The sequence below is a fragment of the Xyrauchen texanus genome, chromosome 22 (genome assembly GCF_025860055.1).
Source record: "Xyrauchen texanus isolate HMW12.3.18 chromosome 22, RBS_HiC_50CHRs, whole genome shotgun sequence".
Classification (NCBI taxonomy): Eukaryota; Metazoa; Chordata; class Actinopteri; order Cypriniformes; family Catostomidae; genus Xyrauchen; species Xyrauchen texanus.
The window spans coordinates 11,773,701-11,795,404 of NC_068297.1; the positions used below are offsets into that span (position 1 = coordinate 11,773,701).

At 39.5% G+C, this 21,704-nt stretch overlaps 1 protein-coding gene across 1 annotated transcript in view; it reads right to left on the reverse strand.

The window, feature by feature from the left end:
• LOC127662220 (muscarinic acetylcholine receptor M3-like) overlaps window positions 1–21,704 on the reverse strand; it is a 152,981-nt gene that overhangs the window by 93,029 nt on the left and 38,248 nt on the right. Inside the window, exon 2 of the mRNA XM_052153321.1 lies at window positions 778–904. The gene's annotated coding sequence lies outside the window, so the exon portion shown is untranslated. The remainder of the gene's footprint in view (window positions 1–777; window positions 905–21,704) is intronic.

A 21,704-nucleotide genomic window follows, 5' to 3' on the forward strand; every position in this document is an offset into this window, starting at 1 on the left:
CACCCTTCTGACAAAGGGAAACCATTCACTGTTGTTATTTTGAACTCATTAGCATGACCATCTGCTTTAACTGATCATCTCAGTACCTGGTTTCAAAGAAACAAGATACAAGCCCATATACAGTATATGAAAAGTATTTGGACCAGCAACAAAATGTAGAAAGAAAAGACGTTTGACAAAGTGTCCTCTTGGCTCAATACAAAGAATGCTAACTCCAAAGCTGCATGGTTTGCATTGTTGTGGTGTCAGAAGTCATTTTGCATGCTCAAAGTAAATGTGTAACCGCACCTTAAGCCTGGTGGAAGTACACCAACTACAGAAATTGTTTACAGCACAATTATATATATTACAGAGTCCAGATGCAAACTAATACATACTAATACAATACAAAAGAATACATTCTCCACATAAAATCAAGGGTAAAGAGGCATCAAACCAAGATTAAAAGGACTTCAAGACTGAATTATTCTACAAAATGTCTCTCTTACTGGCATTTCCTTCAATCAAAACTATATGACCTTTAATGCCCTTTTCATAATAATCACAGTAAAGCGGGATGTCGGGACCGATACAAGTGTCAGAGCTGGCATAGCTTGTTTGGACTTTTGTAGGTACATTCTTTCCTGATACATTTATTTCAGTATCATTTGAAAAGCACTGACATGTGCTGCAGTTTCATAATAGAAGGAGAAGGTTGTGCATGGCTTAAAGGAAATAAAGAAAGGAGTAAAATAACTTCAACAGTGCTGCATTAGGGCATTAATTCTGCTCTCTCACCCTGTAGAGTTTGGCTTGGTTTTGAGAGGTCACCTTCTGACAGGAGGGTTCGGGTGTGCCTTTTCCTGAGGCTCCAGTCGGCATGGAGACAGGACATCAGCCAGGTTCATACAGTAATTCCCCAAACCTTCAGGCACAAAAACAAACACATGTTGTCAGTCTGAATGTTTGGGCCAAAGAAGTATGAAAGTCTGAATTCTAATCTGTATTCAGAAATTGCCATCAACATGTGAATAATTCAACATAGATCTCTGAACAGTCATACAAAAGAAGCGATGAAAGTGTTTAGCTGTCATCCCCAACACTTGAAAAATTCTAAATTTGAAACAAATTGCTTTGTCCACAGCTTATAAATAAATATGTTACAGGGTGCTTTTCCATTTAATCATCTAACTACTGAAGTTATAGAATGAGTGGAAGGCCAATGCCTCAGAGCAGCTTGAGAAATTACTAAAACATTTGCCTTCATGTGACAGTGCCCTGAATACACATAAGCCATATGTGTTGTTCCAAAAGGCCCCTAAGATCAGAAATGTTACTCTTGAAGTCACTGTGATCCCAGTTTCAGACCATTCAAAGACTGTCTGATGCATATAGAGTGCAACATTTTCCATACAGTTTTTTAAGCTGTTTAGGTTCCTGAAGTTTTTTTCCCCATTTCAATTTTTTCAATAAGGTTTTCATAAAATCCTTCATTAAAGACTTTGAAGACATTAACCAATCCAACTAGTTACTATATAAATCACACAATTACAAACTTTGATTTGAGGCAAAAAGGTGTTTGACAATCAGACAAAGGTACAAGGACTGTGTATTTACCGTCTTTCATTAGGGGATGAAATATAATCCCATGAAGCATTGCAAATAATGCAAATAGAATAACAATGTTAAACTATTATTTTTAACATGATACTATACTTAAGCTATATTTTAAAGTTGTTGTTTTTAAGTACAGAAATAATACATTTGAAGTTTATTGCAAAATATTCAGATATACAGTATACAAATATTTAAATAGTTTCAACAATTGCATCATTCGCAGTGCGTCATGGAAGTGGGCGATCACTGCATAACTCTGTTACCCTCAGGTGTCACGGTCCTGTTACTCTGTCAGTCTGGGTTTTTGTCTGACGGGACAGTGGCATCATCATCCCATGTCTGTCTTGTGTGTTGTCTGTCTTTGCATTGTCTGTCTTTGAGATTTCGGTTATATTCCCCACCATGCGTTTTTGGTTTGTCTTGTTTCATGTCGAGAGCACAGTGTCTGGATCCAGACTTCCTGTCTGGTTCATTTCGGTCTGTGTCGGGATCTGGACACTCGTGCTCCATGTCTGTCTGTTATTGACTTGGGGGCTTTTCTTATGTCATCTTGGCAGCATGCACTCGCGTCAATATTTTGTCTGTCTCTCGCGAACGCGGGTGCGCCTCACGTCACGCACCCGGGTCGTAAGCTGTCTTCATGTTGTGCTGAGGTTCGGTCACTTCAGTCTAAGGTGTTGGGCGTGTGTGTGGCCTAACTCTTGCACAGGTGTCCTGTCTTGTTTTTATTGCCTGTTGCGTGCATCCTGTGACGTTTGCCTCGCAATGTACGCTCAGGTTTCGTTTAGTGTGAGAATGCTTGGCATTGCTTTGTTTGCCGTTGCTATGCATTCTCTCATCTTGTTTGTCAGTTGGCATGGGCGTATATTGCCTTATTGTCTTGGCGATGTTCGCTTGTGCCATTCTGTGTTTTGTTGTCTTGTGAGGGCATGTGGCTTTGTTTTGTTGTGTATTGCCACGTGTCTCTCTGTCTTACGTCATACTCCACCTCCTTGTTAGCTTATTATTAGTTAATTTACCTCACCTGTCCCCTGTTAACCCATTTGGTTTCTCTCCCTATGTTAGTCCCCTTATGTGTGCTGTCCAGTGCCAGTTCATCTTGTTTTCTAGTCGGTACTGTTCCTGTTTTCGGTCTGGTAGGATCTGTTCCCCTCTGTCACAGCCTGGATTAATTACTTTACATTTTACAAACTACAGTGAAGTTTGTGGTGGTTTTTTCATCATTGTTGGAGTTTTGGTTTGTTTTTGACCCTTTTTGTTGTATAAAATAAACCTGTTATTTTTTCACTCTGTGTTTGGGTCCTGAGTCTTTCATACCTACACTCTGATCCTGACACCGGGATCATGGACAGTGTAGTTTTTCAACGAAATGACACTTATAAACATCTTTTTTTACTATTCTTTTTTAATTAAGTTGAAATAACTAGAGCGACTAGGTCGAACAATAGTGGATTTTGCTGGTACCGATAATTAAGATGGTGGAAATTGTAGATAACAGATTAATCGGCTGATAGTTTGTTTGTTTTTTAAATCGATCTATACCACTTACAACTTATTCTTTCCTTACTATGAAGGGAACACACACTGAGGCTGCAAAATTAATAAAATCCAAAAGCCATTTTATTGTTCAACCAAGTCCCAATAATAACCAGAGAAACAAAGATTTGGTGCATAACGCCAGACTTTTTACTTTAAACAAGTCCGAAATACACCGGGATCCATTATTTTGAAATTACAGAGATTTCGTTCTGTTACAATGCTCTGTGAGTATCTGCCAAATTAGGCTTTTTATAGCCTATCGATTCACCAGATGAAGAGTTTTGTATATATATATTTCACCAGATGAAGTTTATTGATAAGGAATAAAAAAAATAAAAAAGTGGAAACATTTCAAATCAAATATCTGCAACTATCGGCATATATTTTTTCCGATAGTTCCAAAAACCAACTATCGGTACTGATTAATCTGTAAAACCAATACATTGGTCTACCTCCAGAAATAACACAGACTGATGGCTTTAACAGAGGCATATACCATCGAAAACAATCTTGGAGCTCTGAGTAGGTCTCTATTTAAAGGTTTATAACATATTGTTAAAAATCTGTATGCCTATGGAGAAAATGAATTGGATTTTTACTACTGGAAAACATACTGTTGCGCTCTCTTGCACACAAAAATGGAAAAGTTGAGTGAAGTGATCTGCTCAAATCAGATTGCCTGACTGATATGTAACTTACAGAAATTAGAGTGCAAAGGCTTTTATAAGCAAGCAAGGAAATGTAGATGTGTTTACAAGGTGCCAGGTTGTTAAAATGTGTGCTTCAGAGAAAGAACTAGTCTCTAGCTGGGTCCGAAATCGTGTACTGTTAGATTATGCACTGCATTTGATGAAGGATGCACTTCTCGGTCAGTATAAAAGTAAGCTCTTTTGGTATGCAGCTGAGTAGGATGAATAAATTCCAGATATACTTTGTTGGATTGTGGGCATTATCCCGTGACCCAAAAACATGGTGTAATAACAACAACAATTGCGAATAAAACCTACTCTGATTTGATTAAACAAGCATAATTTAAACACAGGGAACAAAGTTCATGGTATATCAACCCTCTGCAGATACGCTGGAAAAAGAATCGGCATTGATTAGTAAAGTTTTGTTTTTAATCGCCATACATTTGTCAACACGTTAGCGTAATGCAACTGAACTAAAAAAGATATTAAGAAAAGGGGGCATAATCATATTTAATATACAGTATATGTAATCATTATATATATATATATATATTAGATTTCATATATATGATTTCACGCAATATTGTACATTTTATTTTCATATTGACTATTGATCCTTTTTGTAAAGGATCTCTCCAGATGGATCCTGGCAAGAATTGAGCAGTCTTGGATTGGCCCTGTCCAACTTCAGTGAAGCAGGTACAGCGCTTTCTAGGCTTCTCCAAATTTTATCGGAGATTCATTAGAAACTTCAGTTCAGTCGGCTTACCCCAACTCAGAGGAATTATGATATTGGGAACAGGGAGCTGCTGGCCATTAAAATGGCATTGGAAGAGTGGAGGCATTGGCTGGAGGGGGCCAAATACCCTTTCATCATATGGACGGACCACAGGAACCTCACTTACATCCAGGAGGCAAAGAGGTTGAATTCTCGACAAGCCCATTGGTCCCTATTTTTTATCAAGCCAGATGCAGACAGTTTGAGCCACCAGAGGGAGAGTCCTGTCCAGAACCCATTCTCCCCACTTCCAGGGTGGTGGCCCCCATCCAGTGGGATATTGAGACGGCTGTCAAGAGAGCCCAACTGCAGCAGCCAGGACCAGGTAATGGCATTGCAGGGCGCCTCTTTGTCCCTAAATGTCTGCATTCTGAGGTTTTGCAGTGAGCTCATGCCTCCCTCCCTTCTGGACACCCGGGAACTACTAGAACTTGCAAGCTTGTCCAGAGGAAGTTCTGGTGGCCTAAACTGCAGAGCGACGTCCGGGCCTTCGTCGCTGCTTGCTCCGTTTGTGCCCAGAACAAGGAACATAGGACTCACCCTCAAGGCCTGCTGCACCCACTACCTATCCCAAGATGCCCTTGGGGAGTTAGCTCAGTGGTAAAACACCTAACACTTGAGCATTGCAGACCCGGGCTTGATCCCTGCCTACGGCAGCCTCATTAAACTTTTAATCACATTTTAGCTTGTGTACAATAATGATAAAAGCTGTTGTCACTGTTTGAAATTTCATAACATTTTGTAACAAAATATTCACAAGGTTGGAACCTAATGAAAATAGAATTAATGATTATATTATAAAAAATATATATAATTTAAGTGCTACAATATTAAAACTACAGTGCAAAAAAAAAAAGAAAGAAAAGAAACCCTTGCATAGATGCAGCACAAGCTTATTTGTTAAATGCTTTCATATTTACAGCGTATTCTGAAGTTAAAATATTTCACAATATATGATTGTGCCCTTTACTGTAAATATGTATGTATTTACACATTTATTACACATATGTTGTTGTTTATTTGTATGCAATTGTTATTTATATTGAGTTTACATTGGTATAACAAGTGCTAAATTAGTACTAATGGCTGCTCCATGAGCAAGTGTTTACGTTTGAGTGAGTGCAGCACACATTAATGAGAGAGTAGTCGCATGGTTGTTTTTCCCCTCATCCATGCAATATATGATTAGCCTGGGTATAGTCTTTGGATACAAAATTCACGGATTGAAGCAAAATGAAACTTTTACTTGTAAAAACTGTATGACTTGCTTGTACAAATATTTATTGCATATGTTCTCAAATTCAAATCTTCAAGCTCTCAAGTTTTGCAACACTTTAGCCTTCTAACAGATGTCCAACAGGCACCTTAAACTTCTGTATCCATGCTTTAAAACAGAGAATGTTGTCAGTCCAGGGAAAGGTTTAACCAAAATCAGAGTTGACATTGTTAAATGCAGGGCCCTATTCTAGTGTTAAGTGCAGCTCTATGCCCATAAGTCATGGTATATACTGTATACTTATGCCATGGTATTTTCGTGCAAGCATGTGCTAAGTCTGCACGCAAATAGGTTTGGCAAAACCGTTTGCACAACGCAAACAAATGCAACAAAATTGTGATTAGAAAAAGCACTCTCACTGAAACTGCGATTAGAATAAGCATTCTCACAAAAATTACGTTTAGAATAAGCACTCTCACAAAAATTGGATAAGATGTTATGCATGGTTGTTGTGCGTAGCACTGCACTTTGCTCGCTTACGAAAATAGTGTCCGCAATGTCAATGTAATTTCATGGCTGAACTAAAGCGATGGTGACATCGTGATCACGACAGATCCGGACCCACTGCAGCCAAGTAAGATCAATTTCCTTCAGGGCGTGCACTCATGAGACACAACACGCAGTAACAGATGAGATTTAATCCAGCTTCTGCTTCTAATTCAGTAAAAGGCAGTAGCTCATTTGCATTTAAAGAGACACACACGAAAACAGAGTGTTTTGATAATAAATGATCCGTGTTGTATTTTGAGCTGAAACTTCACAGATACATTCTGGGGACACCAGAGTCTTATATTACATCTTGTAAAAAGGGGCATAATAGTCTTCTTTAAAGAAAACTAATTAAGAATGGAATTCACAAATGCTAAAACACTTATCTGTCATCGTAGCATGCAACACACAATTTTTCAGAATGCCTGCAGTGTGATTGCTCACATGATATCCATTTTATAATGCACTGCTCCAATTATATAGATTTATTTCCATTTCCTTTCTTTGTTACACTCCGACTAAGCAAATAGGACGTGGGGTTCAGCTATGTGGTCTGAATTCAATAAAGCACAACAGCCCTGAAGAATAGGATAATAGAGGTGTTAATGAGAATTCAATAACAATAAAATGTTATACATTATTAAAAGAAGAGAATGAGGAAAAACACAGAGAGAGAATGAATATATACACTATCAAGTCTCTTAAAATGCAAAATGTAAGAGTATCTCCCTCGTGCTTAAAACTCTGCCTGAGCCAAATAATAGCCCACCACAGAGATCAAAAAGGACCAATGGAAATTAGACAGTCCATCCATACTGACAGCCCTGTGGGAAAAGGCCAGTATGCTTTTATCATGTGGAGTCACACTAATGCGGATGTCTTAAAAATGCTTATAAATTGAACTGCTTATGATTTGCCTTAATGATAATGATTTGCTGAATGCTGTATAAAGAGACAGCAAGGGTGGACTCTATGGGGACTGACTGCAGTCAAATGTTTCCTGCATGATTGAGCTTAAACTTGTTAAGACCAAACAACTTTGTCTTCTTAAAATTTTCCAATATTACACTTAATATTATTAGGCTTAAACAAGCTGTCAGTAACTATTTCAACTTTCAAAAAACAATTCAAGAATATTCATAAAAACAAATTTCCTTTGACTTCACACAATTCGTGGTAAATGAGAATCCAGAATGAATAGTAATTCCCAAGCGAGAGCTCACTAAATGTGATTTGGAAATGGCAAGAATATTGATTTTTGTACACAAACCGATACATTCTAAATGGGACTTAAACCATTTGTATTTATTTGATATAAAGCGTACAGGTGGTGTTTGCACTCAGATATACTCCAGATGGTGTTTGCTCTCAGATAGACTTCTGACAAAAGAAAGCAAATACTGATCTTTCTAATTTTTTCCCACTGTCTCCAGTAGGCATATGGGAGGAATCCACTAGACAATTCAGATTCCTTGAAGCAGAAGTGTGTCATTTCTGTGCCACTAGTCTCATCAAATGTAATTGTACAAATAATTATCATTTTCAATCGGACTTCCCAAAAATTCCTGCATCTTCCATTATTTGAATATGGTGCTCACGACATAATTTTAAACATAATTTAATTAATTGTGTCACTGCAGATTAAATTAGACTGATCGCAGTGTGAAATTGCAGTGTGAAATCTAAAATTCGAAATACTGCCACCAGTGGCCAAAGCTGGAAGTGTTGTTGACTACTTTCTGGGTGAAATGTCCACAGGGTGACACCTAAAGCTAGTTGTATTTTTAGTTGTAAATGATGTAATTCAGCCAACAGGAATGCACATTTTATTAACCCTAACCCCCTAACACTAAACCTAACTGTCAGTTGTGAAAAGTTTAATTTAAGGGTGAAAATGCAACCTCCAAATCGCGCTCACCGTTGTTTATGTGAACGCAATTATTTCCTGGTTTCCATTAGAGAAGAACATGTGCCTCAGAGATTGCTTGAACAAAGTGTTATCAATAAAGCCACATATAAAAGAGAACACAATTGAATTGATGCAAAATAGTATGATGAGGGACTTGTGCTTGTCAATTATTTGGTAGGATGAATGAATGAGCGTTACATTTATATAGTGCTTTTCTGACACTACACTCAAAGTGCTTTAAATAGTGAACAGGGGACTCTCCTCAACCACCACCAGTGATGCAACAGCAGCCATAGTGCACCAGTACACTCACCACACACCAGCTATTGGTGGAGAGATATAGCCAATTAATGGATGGTGATTATTAGGAAGCCATGATTGATATGGGCCAATGGGGGAATTTTTAATGACCACAAAGAGTCAGGACCTCAGTTTAACATCTCATTCAAAGCATGGTGCCTTTTTACAGTATAGTTCCCATCACTACACTGGGGCATTAGGACCTACACAGTCCACAGGGTGAGCATCCCTTGCTGAACTCCCTAATACCTCTTCCAGCAGCAACCTTAGTTTTCCCAGGAGGACTTCCATCCAGGTTCTACCAGGCTCAGCCCTGTTTAGCTTCAGTAAGCAACCAGTCTTGAGCTACAGGGCAATATGGAGAAGGATGGTCAATTTCATGGTACGTGAACATTCAAAAGCAGCATGTTGATGTCCTGTGTGTGATCCTGTTGATTCAATAGCGGTGGCACATCATTTTGATGCAAGAAACTATCAGAGCATTTTAGGACAGTGTTCTGACCGTATAAGCAAAAGAATGCAAATATTCAAGAGTTTTTACACAAATTAATTTTTTAAGTAGTCAGTTCTGATTCAGAATCTGAACCGGTTCTCGTTTGCATCCCTAATCGAGTCTCTAGACCACTGCTTTTGTCACTTGTAAAATTTGCTCAGCTTCAGATGTAGTAAAGCAGAATAAAGTGAATAATGCGCAAGACGGAACAAATGGGTTGATCAAGGGACAAAAGAATGAATTTCATCCATCCACCTGAACAGATTATGCTCTCACTCCTTTTCAGAAGATGAACCCAGGACACCACAGGGTTTTGACAAATTAGTTGGGACACACAATTTCTATTCATGTCAGACAAAAAAATTGGTCCAACATGGAACCTAACAAACTGAGCATGACACCACAATCTAAGTCAGCTTCGAACGAAACTAAGGAGCAGCTGTGACACGGGTATACTTGAAATTCACCTCATTATGTTAGAGTGTCCTGTGTGTCCTTGTTATTTACTTTGCAAGACAAAGCATCAGTTTTAATGGTCTAATATCAGATGAAAGATTATGTTTTGCATGTCAGTCTGTTAAGAACATGTTTACTAAGAATTCAAATGTAAATGTAGATGAAGGAATGGCATAATCAGCTCTCTATGCACAGTGATGTATTATATTGTGTCTGACATTTCAAGTAAAAATCAAAAGCAGTATGTGTGTGTCACTCTGTGTGGTTGATGAGGAGATTTTGAGGTTAAAGTTGTATGTGAGGTAAAAGGTCAATGATAGAGCTAAGACTGTGAAGGTGAGGGCGTGGTCGAGTGCCCGTCTGGGGAGAGAGAGAAAGCGGTAAGGACATCCACCTGAGACGAACTGTTACTAATTGCTTTTTCTATGAACACAGTGAGAGTCGGGGGAGATAAATGAAGGTCCAGTCCACCAAAAGAGGGAGAGAGGGGCACATGAGATACTGCATGTCTGCTCCTCAGTATTTTGAAGAAGCTGAAAAGCATGATTTTATATGCTGAAAAGCAACCTTTTGTTGTGTATAATTGAAAAGTAACTATTATTTGTGGAGAATTAAAAACCTGACTCACGTGTAATGTGGAAACCGGCTCCCCCTTCCCCTTTATCTGCCCAACAAACGAATATTTGCCACAAAGACATACATTCAAAAACACAGACCCAAAGGGACAGAATCCACCTGTTCTCATAACAGCATATACTGGATATAAACACATGGAGATTTTTTTTCACAGATATGGAATTTTGTATCAAAACATTTCCAAATCTTGTCAAAACTTGGCAAATATCCTTTCATAACCACAGTAATGAGGACAAGGCTTTGTCTAAAACATCATTTTTTCTTTATCTTTAATGTGATGCAGATGTTATTTCTGTCAAAATGTATGTTTCTGGAATTAAGATGTAGGTTATCTTTTAAACCTGGCTAGATTTGAATGTACTGTTCCTATGATATATTGACATATTCATTTGAATGCACATCTTAAGGCCCTTGCATTCCCATTTACATTCTCAATGTAAAATAATTTGATTAATAACATTGACAAAAATGATCACAATTTACAATGCTTCAGAGATCACCTACTGTATAACACATTCAAATGGTTATGAAAGTTATGAAAATGTAGCTTATTTTCACCCTGGGAAACAGTCAAATGGATTGCATTCAGTATATAAAATACAGTAATTTGTTGTGTAATAATAGAACAAGCCTGAACTGATTTCACAAAACCATTCTGAATGCAGTATTTTACTGTAAAATAGCTCAAGGATGGGCAAGGAGGAGGCGAGAACCGGCTTGTCAATATAAATGATAATTTAATGAAAACTTAAACCAAAACACATAAACAAACACACACGACGGACATGCCCATAATTCTCTCTCTCTCGAACCATCGTCACCGGCCGCCTTTATCCCTCGTGCGCCTCATCAGGCCGGTTGGGGACCGGGCGCGCGATATTCTGATCGGCTGCGCCCCCTCCGCTCCACACTCCTCCGGCGTTATCTCAGGCCGGGTGCCACCAGCATGACGTACACCCCCTATCCCTGGGGCGGGGTGTATCTTGCGTCCGCGTGGTCATCCCAGCCTTCCTCACCCTGGGAGGAGAGGAGGAAGAAAAAACAAACAAACAACAAAATAGGCGAGGAAAAGGCCAACACGGTGCGAAAGGGAGAGAGAGAGAGAGAGAGAAAAACTCACTCACCGGTTCTCCGATGTACCGTCGCGTGGTCCCCGAACACTCCTCCACACTCAGGCGGACGACAGCCGCTCCAACCCCGGGCAAACCGGTGACACCTTCGACCCCCAGCGGGCAGAACGCGCCTCCGCTTTTCTGGCGGCAAATGGGGACACTCCTCCGCCCCTGGCAGCGGCTCTACCGCTCCGGGCGGTCGGAGAGATTATTCCCTCCTCCCCTCGCGGTCGGCGGTCTCCCTCGACCCCTCCGCGTCTTGGGGGACGGCAGGGCACTCCTCCGCCCCCGGCAGCGGCTCCCTCGCTCCAGGCAGTCAGGTTATCCAGTCCCCATTTGCCCCGCGGACGACGGCCGTTCCCCGCATCCGGGCGGTCGGGCTACTCCGTCACCCGGAAGATGGCAGCGGCGCTCCCCAGGGTGGACGGCAGTGTCGAGGACTCTGCGACGGCCATCCCTCCTCCTTCCCGGGTTTCGGCACCAATGTAAAATAGCTCAAGGATGGGCAAGGAGGAGGCGAGAACCGGCTTGTCAATATAAATGATAATTTAATGAAAACTTAAACCAAAACACATAAACAAACACACACGACGGACATGCCCATAATTCTCTCTCTCTCGAACCATCGTCACCGGCCGCCTTTATCCCTCGCGCGCCTCATCAGGCCGATTGGGGACCGGGCGCGCGATATTCTGATCGGCCGCGCCCCCCCTCCGCTCCACACATACTTTAAGAAATAACTGTTAAATCTTGTAAAATCCTAAGATACTTATGATTTGCCAAAAACTGTGTACCAAGGTCTGCTAGGATTAATCCCTTGTTCAGTCACTTTTGGGTTTAATATGGACCATTTTCTGGCCTTTTTTGGTTCTAAAAGCTTATGTCCCCAATCCCTTCACAGCCCAGAACTTTAGCCAAATGAAACAGGTCTCACGTCACCAGTGAAGTTGGATGATACTCATATGACTTTGCTCACTATGCCATTTGTGACAAAATTACACAACAATCATGGTGGAATGGAGTAATACAAAACAGTTCTGGTCTATGAAACCATGACACTTTTATATGTGGGCCAGAAATAGTAGAATAGTAAAAATAAAATCATTCATCCTCTAAGACATAATTTTATGTTGTGTGAATGAGAGAATTTAACTTACTTGACCTGTATGGGCAAAAAGATCAGGGTGATCTCATAAGTATTTATAGGTTTTCAATGTAAAGTGTGATTCTAGCACACATAAAATTTCATTTGAAAACATGTGAAATATCAACATATTAATAGCAAAGAAAACATAAACCCTTTTAAGGGTTTGCGGTATATTTAGGTATATTGAATAGCCATACAGAATTTGTAATTAATAGGTTGATGTAAATTTATTTATAATAAATTACATAAATGTAATGTTTAACACCATTATTTTTAACACAGTTAAAGCATTGACCTAATTTTACATGAAGAGCTTTATTCTGTGGCATTGCATTAGTGTATTTCATTTGGTCCCTCTCGCAAAAGTTGCCAATTGCATTTCCAAATTGTGCTCAGTGGATTCGTAACACTTACACATCATGACAGCTATTGTTTGTGTATGTACTCCAGTGATGAACAAGATAAGTGCAGAAATGTCTTTCATTGGTGAACTGAAAAACAATGAGGGCAACATAAATGTCCACTTGTGTACAACTATTTGGATAATAATCACACTGTGACCAAGTTTGGTGATGTAATGTTATTGTCATTATGTGTTTTGCCATATTATTCTACATATAAAAATCAGATTGAAATTACAGGTCTCAACTTTTTAAAACTGTCTTGAGTTTTGTTCTTACCTTTTAAAAATGTATTTAGGATTCATAAAATGGTGGGAAGAAATTAGCCTTAGCAAGGCAAAGGAGTCATTTTATTAAAAAAAAATTTTGTAAGTGTAATTTCCACCACAGAATTTTATTAAACAAAACATCCAAATCTAGCATTTGATGTTTCATGAAAATTGTGGTTGTGAAACAATGACAAAATACACAATTTATGTATAATATACTGTATAAAAACTTGTGGTGGTGGCTTGTGTGTTTACATCAACACAGAATGGTGCAAGAACTCTATGCTAGTCTCTAGTTACTGTTCATCGCTGTTGGACCTTGTGACTGTTAGATTTCACCACTTTTGCATATCTGGAGTTTACATTCCTCCCAGCGCTAACGCTAAGGAAGCGGTCTGTGAACTATATGGGGCTATGAGCGAACTGCAGAATGCTCACCCCAACGGACTGTTTATTGTCGCCGGAGATTTCAACCATGCGAATCTCAAGACAGTGCTCCCTAAATTCCATCAGTATGTGGACTTTGCAACGAGAGGGGCGAACGCGCTTGATCTTGTTTACACAAACATCCCAGGCACGTACCGGTCGGAGCACCTCGGCTACTCAGACCACATCTCTGTTATGTTAATTCCAGCATACAGACCGCTCGTCAGACGCACAAAACCGCTTCAGAAGCAGGTGAAATCCTGGCCAGCAGGAGCCATCTCTGCTCTTCAGGACTGTTTTGAGTGTACTGACTGGCACATGTTCAGGGAGGCTGCAACATATGGCGATTCTACCAACTTGGAGGAATCACAGCATCAGTGACCAGCTATATCATCAAGTGCATTAATGATGTCACTTTCTCCAAGACCATCACCACACACGCTGCTGAGGACCCGAGACTCCGCCTTCAGAGCAGGCGATAAGGCAGCCCTAAGAACAGCTAGGGCCAAACTGTCCCGGGCAATCAGAGAGGCAAAGCGCGCACACGCCTAGAGAATCCACAGTCACTTCCAGGACAGCGGTGACACGCGGCACATGTGGCAGGGCATCCAGGCCATCACCAACTACAGGACAACATCAGTTGCCTGTGACAAAGATGCCTCCCTTCCAGATGCGCTGAACGACTTCTACGTAGTAGTGCAGAACTACGTGGTGGCGAGGAAGACCACCCCTCCTCACAACGACCAGGTGCTCTGTCTTACCACAGCGGATGTGAGGTAAACTCTACGTATAGTCAACCCACGGAAGGCTGCTGGACCAGCCAACATTCCTGGCAGAGTGCTCAGAGGATGTGCAGACCAGCTAGCAGATGTTCTTACCGACATCTTCAACATCTCTCTGAGCAGCGCCGTCGTTCCAACGTGCTTCAAGGCCACCACCATCATCCCCATGCCTAAGAAGTTTTCAGTGTCCTCCCGTCGCACGCACACCAATCATCATGAAGTGCTTCGAGAGACTCGTCATGAGGCACATTAAGACCCAGCTGCGCCTCTCACTAGACCCACTGCAGTTTGCGTATCGTCCAAACCGTTCAACGGTTGGACGGCTGAACATCTATGGCTCCTCTGTGGAGATCGTCAAGAGCACCAAATTCCTTGGTGTTCACCTGGCGGAGAACCTCACCTGGTCCCTCAACACCAGCTCTATCACCAAGAAAGCCCAGCAGCATCTCTACTTTCTTCGAAGGCTGAGGAAAGCACATCTCCCACCCCCCATCCTCACTACATTCTATAGAGGGACTATTGAGAGCATCCTGAGCAGCTGCATCACTGCCTGGTTTGGGACTTGCATTGTTTTGGACCGCAAAGCCCTGCAGAGGATAGTGAGGACAGCTGAGAAGAACATCGGGGTCTCTCTTCCCTCCATCAAAGACATTACCAAAAAACACTGTATCCGCAAAGCAACCAGCATTGTGGACGACCCCACACAACCCTCACACAAACTCTTTACACTCCTGCCGTCTGGCAAGAGGTACCGAAGCATTCGGGCCCTCACGGCCAGACTGTGTAACAGCTTCTTCCCCCAAGCCATCAGACTCCTCAATACTCAGAGACTGGTTTGACACACACACACACACACGTGTCCTGAGTTGCACTATAATTACTGTCACTTTATAACTGTCTGCTACCTCAATAACTGCTATGTGCCTAGAACATTATCTCATAGTATGTTATGTTTACGTTTTTAGAAACTGTCATCTTTTTGCACTACTGTGTACTGGTCGGCGCTGCACTGGCCTATTGTTCATTGTCAGAAATTTCTTGTACTGTCCCGTACGTTTTGTACATGTTTGCACGTGCACTTTATATAGATATATAGGTATTTTATATAGGTATTTTATTTAGTTGTGTAGTCTCATGTGGTCCTGGGTTTGTCCTATGTTATTTTTATGTAGCACCATGGTCCTGAAGGAACGTTGTCTCGTTTCGCTGTGTACTGTACTAACTGTATATGGTTGAAACGACAATAAAAACCACTTGACTTGACTTGACTCATAGACAAGTAATAATAAAAAAACTAAATTAAATCAACTAGTCATAGTGTGAAAAAAAATTATATTTAATTTTCTATATTTCAATTTCTTTATACATTTGTTATGTTTAAATTCTATAAATACACAGGGTAAAAATTGCCTATAGCTGAAGAAACACCCATATGTGTGTGAATGCAGTGCTGCAACAGCTGGCTGATCAGATCACAGACACGGGGCAACAACACCCGGCTCAATTATTATTATTCTTGGACATCTCACACATGAACTGCCTAAATACAGACAGCACATTGCATACCCCACCAGAGACAGAAATAAACTGGATCCCTGCTACACAACAATAAAGGATGCATATTGTTCTGTCCCACGTGCAGCTTTAGGACTCTTTGATCACTGTCTGGTTCATCTTCTTCCGACCTATAGGCAGAAACTAAAATCAGCTAAACCTGTAGTAAATACTGTAAATAGTTTTTACAGTACTTTTGTGCTGACCAGCTGACCAGCTTCACACAGATCATCAACAGATCACTGGAGCAGTGTGAAGTTCCCTGCTGCTTCAAATGCTCCACAATCATGCCCATCCCAAACAAACCCAAGATCAAAGGACTTAATGACTACAGACCCATTGCTCTGATGTCTGTGGTCATGAAGTTGTTTGAGAGACTGGAGTTGGCCCACCTGAAGGACATCACTGAACCATTTCTGGATCCCCTTCAAATTGCTTATAGAGCAAACAGGCCTATGGATGATGCAGTCAATATGGGACTGCATTACATACATCAACATCTAGACAGACAAGGGACTTCTGCAAGGATACTATTTGTTGACTTCAGTTCGGCTTTTAACACCATCAACCCTGCTCTCCTATGGACAAAATTAACCCAGCTCTCTGTCCCTGGCACTATCTGTCAGTGGATCGCTATTTTTCTGACAGAGAGGCAGTAGCTATTGAGAATGGGGAATTCACCTCCAGCACATGTACAATCATCGATGGTGTGCTATTCTATCTCCTGCTCACAGCAGGCAGAGTTGTGCACAGCCCTTCTCCTCCATTGCTGTGTTTATGTTTATGCTTCTGCAGGGACCATAGCTATAAGACAGATGATAGAACTGTCACAGTCTGTTTCAGACAAGATAAATCAGACTGAGATTTCTTCTTATGAGAGACGAAAGGAAACACAGAGTCAATGAGGTGCACCTACTTTCAGCAGTTTGCTTGTTTGGACAAATCATTTTCATGTTTTTTTTATTGAAAAGTGCTTTTTTAAGTGTGAATTAATCTTCAATAGTAAACTGCGATTTAGCTGTATTATTATTAGTAGTATTAATGTTATTTAAAGGTGAAGCGTTCACATTTTTTCAGAGTAAAAATAAATTCTACTATGCAAGTTTAATGTACAGAGACAGCTATAAGTAAGACATCCCTAGGCCATTCTGTTTATTTGAGGATCCCAATCAACCAGACATAACAACAATGGTTTAACAAATGGCGGGAGTTTGTGACAGGTCTATTTGTTCGAGCGATCAACAGCACATTTAATTAGTGTTTGGGTAACCTTTTTTAAAACAGTTGTTATTTCTTTTTTCTTTTTCTTTTTTATTCAATTTAGTTATTTTAAAATGTTTAAATTAAATGTAATATATTTTTTAATTAAATAAAACATGATACAATTTATTTATATTTAGTACTAGTTTATTTGTTTTCATTTGTGTGCATAAATGAAACTACATTTATTGCTAGCTAATTTAGAATTTTGGCTTAAGGGAACTGAAGGTTCCTGTATTCTGTTTGCATCAAAAATAGCAAAAAACAAAAAAACAAAAACAAAATAACAAACAAACAAATTTGATTTCCCTGCAGGAAATCAAATTAAATCACATTTATTTATATAGCACATTTATTTATATAGCACATTTAAAAACAACCATGGTTGACCAAAGCGCTGTACAGTGGTATCACATGCAATACATTATTACAGAAATAAAACATAGGTAATAGGGCAATTTCACAAGCTAATGAAAATAAGAAAGTTTTAAGCAACAATTTAAAAACATAAAGTGAGGAGGCGGTCCTGAGGTAATCCGGTAAGCTGTTCCACAGTTTGGGGCCAGTGATACAAAAAGCACGATCACTTCAAAAAAATATCAAAAGCCCTCCAGAGCAGGTAATCAGCGATGTTTGCTGAGGGGGGAGGCCAGCAGAACCGAGGTCCACTCAGATTAAGCGTGGAAATCTTAGCAACTGAGTTGCGTATATAAAGCAGAGTTTCGCGATCATAAACCAGCGAAGAATAACTATACATAAATAAAATAAAAAGTAAAAGAAATGAAGATAGAGAGGGGGCAGACGGCAAGCCACACACACCGGCGCCATCTTTTCAATAAATGTAAAGTGTTATTAGTTCAAGTGCTTATCATAACATTGAAAAGTCCAAAATTAATTATGTTTTTATATTTGTGCAGTTGCACAAGATAACTCACACTAACATCTACACAAAGACAATCTTTACATCTTTTCAGGCATTGCTTCCATTGAATTTATTCTCTTTCCTATGAATATGGCTGTCAGAATGACAGACCGTTGACAGCACTAAATAAATAGCCCATAAAAATGTGGAACTGGCTGTTTGCTTGCTCACTGTGCTGGTCCCACAAGCTGTTCTCAGTACAAGGCCAGCAAACTGAAACTAATGCCTTCACTTCAAACCCCAGCACAGCCAATATCATTACACTCTGAATGGTGCACTGCATTTACTGGGCTTGAATTGGTCTCCAAGAACCAGCATCTCACCAGCATATCTGAACTATAAATCAAAAGTTCACGCATAAGTGGTTTTGCAAGTCTGTTTTTGATGATTCATGTAGCATGTGTTATATGAGCCAATGCTACATTAATATCTGCTAACAGCAGTCAATGACGACATCATATCACTGATGCAAAAGACATATTCGAGGAAATAGAACATTAGAGTATAGAGTCAGTATAGAGTATTAGGAGTGTTTTGTGTGTGTTTGTTTGTGTAAATGGCCTTAATTTAACAGCATTGAACATTTTTCAGTTTAATAAATTAGTAGGAAGTCATTTAGTCAATGCTGTTATCTAAAGCCACTTACTTATTACAAGCATGGTCCTCCTGGAACAACCTGATGTTAAGTGCTTTCCTCAAGGGCACAATGGTTTAAGGGAAATTAGTCTTGTTGGCTTCTGCTTTACAATACAAGACTATTCGGCAATGCATTCAAGAGGTCGCTATAATGTGGTTTTCGCTCTCTGTGGGGTGCGTGGATGCCACGGAGAATAGCATGAGCCTCCACGTGCGATAGGTCTCCGTGGTAACATGCTCAACAAGCCAAATGATCAGATGTGTGGACTGAATATCTTAGATTTGAAGGCAACTGAGATTTGTCCTCTGTCACCCGGATTGAGGCGAGTCACTATGCCACCACAAGGTCTTACAGCACATTGGGAATTGGGCATGTAAAATTGGGAGAAAATGCAAAATTGGGGAGAAAATGGGAGAAAACATTAAAGAAAAAAGAAAAAAGAGAAATGTCCAAATTTTATTTTTGTTGATGTGCTCAAATCAATTATTGGGTACATAAATGTATTTTATTTGAGTTGTAAAGTAAAGGAATTGTATAACTTTGCTTGAGATTTTATGACACTGGTGATAATTTATGTTTTATGTCTTGATACCAGTGTCAAAGATGAATTTCTGTCCAGTAAATCTGAACAGACAATAAAGTCAAACAATAATGGCTAGGCTATATTTTAATGTTTATCCAGGTGCATCATAGACTTCAAATGTAAGGGCAAAACTGTATACATGATTTATATTTGTTCTTACAAACTGAAGGACGATTTAAAATTATTTTCAGTGGAAACTGACAGCATGTCAGATGCTCATCTGTAAAATCGCTTTGGATAAAAGCTTCTGCTAAATGAATAAATGTAAATGCTTCACTTGCATTGACCCTGGAACATTCCTTTTAAATCAGCTTCTCTTATCTCAGATAACTGAATACTTTATTTCAACCAATCAATGATGATCTACAACCACTGAATTTGAGAAATCCATACTGTTACATCACTGGTTGCCAAGTTGATTTTGTTCATGATATTGAGGGTATAAAATAAAAAGCAGATCCATTTGTGAAAAACATGCTTTTTACCATAATTGAATAAGTCTGTATTTATGAAACCTTACTTTCAATTAATCATATCCCTTCCATAAAGATCTTACCAATGACCTTACTGGTAAACTCTGATGGCTACAAATCAATCATTGGAAATGAGGGTTAACTCATTCTGGGTTTTAATAAACTAAGTGAATTGGGCATTTAGTTGACTCCATACTGTTAGAGCTCAGGGGTTAAGAGGGACAGAGGAAGGAATGAAGGGGGAAATTTCAGGAAAACCAATCTTTTCCATCAATCACCAGGAAATGTTAAGCACTTTTTTAAGTCACTTACTGTTTCAAATTAATTGTATAAAATAAATCAATCTCTGGATCCAAATACTGATAAATCAATGTTTCACCACCAGCCATTTGATCAAGATCTCAGCCAATACCACTATAGTAATAAAAGCAGTCAGTATGAATTGTGTGCAATATTCCAAGTCTGATCCAGTTCTTAAGTTGAACTTGATCCAGTTACAGCATTTCTCAAGTTAACTGCTCACTGGACAGGAACTATTTCAACTAAATATGACTTAAATGTGTGTCTGCTCCTCACACAATTGCTTCAGAAGATTGGAAATAGCAAACAAGACTTTATTTTTTGTATTATTTTTTTAAGCTTAACAACCATGGTTACTATGAAATAAATTTGTATGAATTCATTTTGTGCATTGATACGGTTGATATGCAAATAATCTTTATAAATTCACTGTGGATTTTCTAAAGTTTCGCATTAGTTAAAATGCTTATTAAGGTGATGGAAACAGCAAAGCGATGATGTGTTTTGACCATTCGTGCATGTCTTATGAGTGTGTGATGTGACTGGCCCAACAAATGGTCCAACCTTGAACACAGCCCATGCATTTTTTGAGCATAGCGCTTGTCATAAGGAAGTGTTTAACCCGCAGCTGGTCGATAAAGTGGGTCCTCGCAATCTGCCAGGGCTGCATTTCCCAAAAACATCATAAGCCAAGTAGATCATAGAATCCATTGGCACAAATAGTTAATCAATTTAAGCTAGCGATGCTTTTGATAAATGCAGCCCAGAAGAGTTTTGAGAGCGGGCGCTCCCAGGTAGGCAGAGATTGGCGAAGTATGGGCATCACAGCTATTTAAGCCCCATTATATAAAATATTACACTTAGTCTGCGGTGTCACGTGAATGTATTTCATAAAAATGAGATACTTGCTCCAATCTTGCAAATATAACTCTCCCTGAAGCAGGCAGGTCATTCAGCTGCTCCATCATGACCAGGTGGCTGCTTCGTGATAATGTGCACTATGTAGTAGATGGAAATGCACAACATTTTGTATTTTCTTAAGTCAAGTTTTTTAAAATATGCTTAAAAAATGCTAAACATTTCAATAGAAACCCAGCCAGTAAGTTAACATTTTCATTTTTGGGTGATCTATTCCTTTAAAGACACCACAGAGGGGCTAAAAGCACTGTTATGCAGCAGCATTTTTAAATGATAACATATAAACATTATCCAAACATCCAAAAACCGAAGTTATCTCACCTATTGAATAGAAAGAGATACACAGAAAGGGAGAGATAACAGATGTTTATCTGTCTGTGTTCCTGTGATGGTTCAAAACCCATGAAATGTTTTTGGAGTGTTTGGATATTCTTTAGAGTTTCAAACATATAGAGAGAATGCACAGTATACACCCACAGTCCTAAGAGTGTTCCATACACGGACAGAGGATGGTCATCATGTGCATAAGAGAGAGAGGAAATAGAGCATGCCTATGATATGATATTTGCAAGACTATATCAACTTTAAGTCAAGGCTTAGACATAAACTGATTCTGACAATATTTAATGATGAATCTCACAGGGATTGGGTGGTTTACGAGGAATATTTTTTAGGTTACAATATGGTAATTACAAGGGTATTATGCTATACATGTGGTTTATGAGGACATTTCTAATGTCCCCATAATTAAAATTC